Here is an 8581-nt window from a genome sequence, read left to right as displayed (position 1 = left end):
TTGTTGATCTTATATACTTTGGATAGCATTAATTAACTGAATTAGTGTTTCCTATTTATTACTTAACAGTCATTATTTAGATCAAACTGGTAAGAATTGGAAATCTTTTCTTAATTACATCAATGCAACAAATTAGTTAAACATATCTGAGAGACTTATTGATTCACTTATTAATTTTCTATAGCCCAAAATACGCATGGTGTGGTGTATAAGACACAAGTGTCTTATATGTCATAGTGAGTGCGCTAGAACTCTCTTGGAGGAATACAATAACACAAAATGGACGTAGCTATTGCAGTAATACATAAACTGAGCTGACATTTGTACTTCAACAGCTACAATAAAGCTGATATTAAGAGCCCTTTCTTCAATTATACCCAGTTCCTACTTTGAACTGTGGCTTTCAACTTTGGTCCTTAAGATGGTCTTAAATATTGACCATCATTTAATTAATAATGTGAAACACTGTAATAGGATATTAAGAGCTGGATGTTGAAAGCGGGTAACAGAAAGCAGCTCTCCTAATTCCATTACTTTGGTCGTTACTTTTTGAAGAAAAGTATCATACTTGATAAAATTCCCTTGGTCTGAAGTTTAAGATATTATTTACAAATTATAAAAATAAATTTTGCTGATAGTTTAGTTGATTAAGGCCAAGAGCTTATAATGTAATGGTAAAATGGGGATTTGGATCAAAATGTTTTCTTTTTTATAAATGTTGAATAGATATAAGATCTTTTCATATTGAATGTTTAAAAGAAAGGAAGAGCTAAGAGTTATCAGTAAAGTAAAATTATAAACTTTAATGTGTTTTATTTTGTGCCTTATGCATCATTACAATTATCAAACAGCTAGAGAAATCAACAGTTTTTACCTTTTATGATATCATTTAACATTGATTGATTGAGTGATTTATTGTTTTGGAATTAAACACTAAGAGTTATCTGTACTTTGCCTATCACGAGTATCGAAACCCGGTTTCTAGCAATATTAGCCCACAGACATAACGCTGTGTCGGTAGGGGAATTTTGTATTGTTTTAATCGAATTAATTTGACAACAGAGAGATTCTTAAAAGTCTTCGTAAACATTATCTGACCTGATAACAAGTAAAAACAAACAAACAGCATATATGATAGCTACTAATAATAAATCGTACAGGAAATAATATAAATATCTGGTTAGTAATTAACAGCTTTGCGACTCTTAATAAAATCTGAATATTTTATGATATTATTGTTGTCCAAAGTAAAACAGACTATTTTTTGACCTGAAAAATATTATGGTCTTCATTATCAAAACGCGTTAGTCTTGTAGCAGTAAACTATTAACTAGTGTTTTTATTTTTGATTGTAAAACATCCAAGAAAAAGTTACATTTTTGAACACCACAGTTAAATATTATATTACTATATCATATTACCAACTAAAAAATAGCGTATTTAAGCTATAAGTATATTAAAAATCGAAGCACTTAACAAATGAATGATTATAAAAGGAATTTTTTTTACACTGAGATTCTATTGTGAATATCTTGGCGGATAGTGTTTCTATAAAAAGATAGTTCAATAAGACTGTTGGCTGTCTCAACGTAGGATGAATGTTCATAGTTAATTACATGTAACACTATTATTTGTATTCTATATTGTTGATAACAATGAATTAGTTCTTGAGAAAACATTTTACTTTTTGCAGATTTGGTTGGTAAACTTATATTTTAGAGAGGCGGGTAGTGTTTCTACATGTGAAAGGTGTTACTGTGCTTCTGTAGAAGTGCATACAGATTTTCACTTGTCTTCTCTTATGTTTAGGCCCTGCATGGCCAAATGGTTAAGGTACTCGACTGGTAATCCGGGGGTCGCGGGTTTAAATCCTTATCACACCAAACATGCTCACCCTTTCAACCGCGGGGCGTTATAAAGTGACAACTAATCCCACTAATCGTTGGTAAAAGAGTACCCCAAGAATTGGAGGTGAATGCTGATGACTAGCTGCTTTCCACCTGGTCTTACACTGATAAATTGGGCCTAGCGCGTTAAGGCGTGCGCTTTGTAATCTGAGGGTCGCGGGTTCGCGCCCGAATCGCGCCAAACATGCTCGCCCTCCCAGCTGTGGAGGCGTTATAATGTGACGGTCAATCCCACTTTTCGTTGGTAAAAGAGTAGCCCAAGAGTTGGCGGTGGGTGGTGATGACTAGCTGCCTTCCCTCTAGTTTTACACTGCTTAATTAGGGACGGCTGGCACAGATAGCCCTCGAGTAGCTTTGTGCGAAATTCCAAAACTAACAAACACTGATAAATTAGAAACGGCTAGTGCAAATAGCACTCGAATAACTTTGTGCGAAATTCAAAATACAAACATGTGTTTGTGTTTTTCTTATAGCAAAGCCACATCGGCTATCAGCCCACCGAGGGAATCGAACCCCTGATTTTAGCGTTGTAAATCCGGAGACATACCGCTGTACTAGCGGGGGGCTCAAAAATACAAACAAACAAAACAAACCTCTTATGTTTACGGTTATTATTTATATATTACATGTGTTTCTATACGAGGATAGATTTTGTATATAAATAAACACAAAGTTACACAGTAAGCTATGTGTACTTTGCCCACCAAGAGTACCAAAACCCGGTTAGCAAACATATCGCTGTGTCACTTGGGGGTCGGGAGGCAGGAGGTTAGTGTTAGTAAAAGATTTTATGTTAGGTTGAAATGTTTTTGTAATACATAATGTTTCGTTTTCATAAATTCTGAACGAGACGACTGATCGTGTTTTTAAGATTTCGTAAACATTTAAGGTACTGACAATAGTTTTTGTTTCTATATTTAATCATACCTTTTACATTTTCTGATGTTCTGTAAATATAAACAACTATCGCAAATTATTTTTTATAATTAAAATACAATTTCTATTCCCCCTATAAAGAATACTTATATTTAATTAAATCTAATATTTAGCTTTATAAGTTGATTGCTAAATTTTAAAAGATTTATGTAAATAACTGTGTTTTAACTATTACTATTGTTGCGATAGTATTTTTACAAAACTGTGTATTGATGAATTAGCTAATTGATTTCTATTGAAACATATCAATGCAGGTATAAATAAACTTTCTTCTTCAATAAAAGTTAAGGACATAATAACTGGGCTGGTAGGTCATTATTTCAACACATCACTGACACATGCTAGCTGATGGCAAATTTAGAAAACTTTTGACCATTTTAATCATCTGTATCTATTTCCGTATCCTTTAAAACCTTACTTTATCTATGGTGTAACATTTAAACTTATTAATTTACGAAGCCATCAAATACATTTTTCACCAATAAAACAACCGATTAAAGCGTTGACGGTCGTAATTTTAAAAGGAACTTTAATCATAAATCTAGTTATTGTTCATTGACGATTTCAAAGGTGATATTTTCTTAACACAGATTTTCAAACAATGTTTCAGTCATATACGATGCATTAATTTTTCAATTATATTTTATAGAGAGATCATATAATATATAACAATAATAAATTACAAATTATTGTTGTATGATTTTCTTATATAAAAGTCACATTTCGTCATAGCCCAGCATTCAATCATTATTATATGCAAATAATATAACAGACACTTAACAAAACTTCAAGTAAATTAAAAGAGTAGATTAGCTTTCATACAACTTTTGTAAATTATGTACATATTACTATTGTTCATTTCAGCTCAATATGTAAGATTTTTTGTATAGTTTATAAACAAGAATGTTTACTTGTATTTCAACAATGGTTTGCAACAAAACCATTTTACACTCACTAATCAGTAAAATTCAAACTTTTCCTAACATTGTTCGTAAATTTAGACAGTGCCAGCTGAACTTCTGTTATAAAAACATGAAAAATGCCTGATTCTTCTGACGCCTTTCCTACTAGCAACGACAATTAACGTTACTTTAACAACTTAAGGGAATAATTTGAATACTCATGTTTGGCAGTTCAAGGACTTTGGAAAATAGAAAGTTGTAACTAATTAAGAAAGGTATCACTTTTTTTTCAACGAAATTTGAATAATTTAAACAGTGGATCCCAGTCATTAACGTAGCTGTACAGAGCATAAATGAATATTGGGTCTGAAACATTAATGAACAATTATAACATACGGCCAGTAGCTTTTTTAATATGTGAAATAAATATCAATTTCGTAACTTGTGAACTATTTTATCAACAATATCCAGAAAGAAATAATTCTGTTATCATTCAAGTACATAATTTGTTGTTTAATGAAATCGTAGAGCGGATATTTCATGTATCAGTAAAGTTCTTCTAGTGTTTACGTCTTATTACATATCATAAAAGTTAAAAGTAGAAGTAACTCGATCATAGTGAAACTATCTTTACTATGAAAAATTATTCTACGCTAAATGTTCTTAACTGACACGTTACAAACCTTTGTCTGAAAATGGCACAATTTAACCTTACTGTTGAAGTACAATAATTATACATTATCGTTTATAAACTAAGTTTGTTTCTGTTGTCGATTATCTAAAATTTTATTAAGATTAAAAGCTACGTTCAATCAAATAAGCACGTACGCGACTTCTAACAATATCTATTACAGAATAAAGTTTGTTTATACCTGTATTCTACAATCGCAAGGTCTTACGAGTCTTAACTGTGTAGTATGTTTTGTACTTCAAGTGAATACGCTATAGAAAATAAGTGTTGCTAGTGTTACGTATTATAATTTATCTCAGACAAGCCTCTAATTTATTATGTTACGTATTACGAGTTCAAATAGCTTTAATTGAATTAAACATTAATTTATATTTAGAAGTTAATAAAATGTTAACAGGCTTCAAATTTATGGTATTTACACAATTTTCTTTTTAAAACAAATATTTTCATGTATGTAGATCAAAAGATGCATTTAAATCAAAAGTTAGAATTTTCAAAGCGGGCCCTTTTTCTTGTACTTAAAGACATTGGAAAACAAATGAATATCTATCAGCTTGGGCTGTAAGGACCATCCAGAAATATTGCTGTAAAAAAAATAAGAAATTGGTATCCTATTGCATGTGAGAACGTATGAATGCATAGCTTAGTACAAAATTGTCCACAAGTCTAAGCCACGCTTGTAGTATGTAACGTAACCAAGAATGATCACTTTCTGAAAAAGAAATTAATCAATTATTTGCTCACCAATATAAAGATTTTAGCGTACCTCACATTCAACCGCTGCATACCCCAAAGAGATAGAGAATGAATGGGATATTGATGATGCTCCATGAAAAGACACAGTGGTTAAGTAAATATATGCTGCAACAACGGATTTCTGAGTAATAGGGCGATTAAAGGGGTGCTGGGAAACCATTGTTATTGCATATTATATGATATATGAAATTAAGCAACAAGGTGAAGACTACTTTGGCATAAGAGTCGTACAGTTGTTTACTTAGTAAATGGAAACTACTTTGCAAGTATATTGTCAGAAAAAATATGGCTAAATGTGTCTTCAAGGACTATAACGCTCTTTATAATTAATATTTTTATTTTGTAGCATTGCATCGTGAAATAAGAAAAGTTTTTACTTTTGTCAATATTTTTTTTCAGATTCTTTTGCTACTCCTGAGTTGAAGGATTATAGAATAATCAATTTCTTTGGCTTCATATCTATGCCTCTTCATTATTCCTCTTCAATTTATAATAACTTTAAGAAAATAAAATGTTTTACTATTAAGAGCCAGAACGATTTATCATATAATGATCAATGTGTGGAAGTGCTCTATGGGACTGGTCCCTGGTCTGAAGTTTTAAAGGTAAGAAACTGAAGACTCTATTTTAAAATAAGTCATTAAGGTAAATAAATAAGAAAGCGATATTTGGGTTACTCCATCTCCAACCCATGTGATTTAATAAAAAAATAAGATAGTCTACAACCCAATAAAAATACTGTGTAATGTATATTTGAAAATTTTTGACTTTTGAAGAAGTTTTTAATATTTTATTTTAATGTTTATTAATATAATTGACACAAAATAACTGTTCGATATTAATGGGTACAAGTACAGCAGAATAAGTAGATATAACGTTTAACTCTAGAACTTATGTGAAGAAAAGTCATTTTCTTTGTAGTGTTGATAAGTTGTGGCGATTTGATATCAGTCGTTGTGAATATCATTAAAAATAAATCACCTAATCCAAAATTACAAATCACTCCTTGTTCTTTTTTTAAAACTAACGATTAAATAGTTTTACATTTCGATTGTTAATATACAGCCATCTTCAGGGAAACATTGGAAAATACTGTACATTGTGGTCATTGCTTGGTTTTGATCTTTTGTTCATTAAAAACAAAAGATTTCTGAAAATTGACCATAATATCGGTTATATTAAGATTAAAAGCTTTTCTTCTCTTCCTTTTTTTTTTTCTGATCATTTGTCCCAGTATCATTACTTCAGACGGACTTTGCTGAGAATCTATTTTAGTAGTCGTCCATGGAATGTGTTTCAGTGCGAGATACAATTGCAAATACGTAATCTCTCCATAATCAAATTACTAAATTATTGTACACCAAACAATAAATTACACAGTCTAAGCGCTATTACATGCTGAGCTCTGACTATATATTTCAAGATTTGTGTTTTCGTACTACTTGCAAATCGAATTAAAAATAAATGTCGCAATCACTAATTATTCATTCTTCAACGAACAGAGCTTAAAGATTTGCGCTTGTCAAATCAGTGTCGTTTTAAAAATAAATATAGTCACAAAGTCTGTTCCTTGTTTTAATATTTCGTTGTTTCCCACCTGGCCTTTTTAACTGTTTGCCATTCATGTCGCATAACTTAAGGAGGGACTTAATGTAGGCTGGAGTGAGTTCATATTGTCACACGCAGCTTAGAGCTATCCGCAATTTCTAGATGCTTTTCTTTGTTATCTATTACCTTTTAGCAGTTTTTATAGGGTTGAGATCTGTTTGTTTGTTTGTTTTATCTTTGTTTGTAGTTAAGCAAAAAGCTACACAATGGTCTATCTGTGCTCTGCTTATCACGTGTATCGAAACGTGGTTTCTTGTAGTGGATTTCCACTATCTGCCTTGTTGAAAGTCCATCTTTATTCAAAGAAACAATGACTTCTTTTCCGTAGAGTTTACTCGCAACACTTGGCCATGGTAGCATCACACATGTGTTGTAGAAGACAAGCTTCAAAACTGACTCCAAGTAAAAACCTTTATAGCTGAAAAAAGTTGATGCAGCAGTCAGTTATATAGTTTCTGACAGAATAATTAGACAGTATTGCATCATCACGAAATGTATTTGCATCTACAATTTAGAACACAGTGCTCGAGTAGTTCACACAATATACGATAGTTATCTGATGATAACCACACAAGTGATAGTGAATTTGTAATGAAGTTAAACATAAAATGAAAATAAATAATCATTCAAAGTTCAGCTTCTGGAAAGCTGTTTGAGTAAGAGTTAAATGTGATACATGACTAATCAAATATGAAATGAATTACATCAAAAAATCAAATCTGAGATATTTAAGAATTTATATTTCTTTACTTATACGTGTGAACTTTATTGTGTACATTTCAATGAGCTTAAAATTGTTGTTTGTTCCCCACAAAAGTAATTGATCTGTTTTTACCGCGTTTATGTGAAAATCGCTGGAATTGTAATTGTATTTTTTTTTTTGTATTTTGAGCTTTCTCAAAAATATTGAAATATATAGTTTATCATCTATCTTGCTATGTACACAACATTTTCAGCTGCATTGTAAATGCAGATATACAATCAGTGCTTTGATCCTCAATAACATTGAACAATATGATTCCAAAACATAATTTCTGATACGTAATAAAATTAACAAAGCACCCAATGTTACATTTCTATAGTATTAAATTTTACACAATTAATAATGTTGTCATCTATACCCGTTTCGATTTGCCTCGTTGAACATAGCAGATAGCCCTATGTATTTTACCATAAGAAACACAAACACACACAGAGTCTTCTTTATAAATTGTAAATGTGAATGAACATGTAATGGAGTAAGTAAGATTATGTTGTTAGGCAATTCGTTGTATTGGTTTCTTTTGAATAATGCTTCTGTATTTTTTTTGTTTGTGTTTCTTTAATTTCGTGCAAAACAATGTGAGAGGCTATCTGCCTAGTCCCTAATTTAGCAGTGTAAGATTAGAGGGAAGGCAGCTAGTCCTTACCACGGCTGAAAGAGGGATCATATTTGGTGTGATGGAGATTCAAATCCGCGACCTTCGGGTTACAGAGGTTGAGCACCTTAACCACCTGGTCATGTCGGGCTGGGTATTTATACAGAACTAAAATGACCTATGTTAGGTATGATACTTTATTTTTTGGACGAGGTTTCCTGTAGTTAAAATGTTACGTACATTTATGTATTACTATTTTAAAATAAATAAAATTTGATTTATTATCTAATTATTTCTTAAATGTTAATATGTATCAGATTTATGTTGTTACCAACAAGTTTTTGATATAATTTTCTTTTAACATAAATATATATTTTATTGTACAAACAAAATCAATACAATTTATAATAACGGTTATTGTTT

This window comes from Tachypleus tridentatus, chromosome 13, assembly GCF_004210375.1.
Source record: "Tachypleus tridentatus isolate NWPU-2018 chromosome 13, ASM421037v1, whole genome shotgun sequence".
In the NCBI taxonomy this organism is placed as follows: domain Eukaryota; kingdom Metazoa; phylum Arthropoda; class Merostomata; order Xiphosura; family Limulidae; genus Tachypleus; species Tachypleus tridentatus.
The sequence above is the reverse complement of the archived record's forward strand: the minus strand, read 5'-3'. Positions refer to the sequence as shown.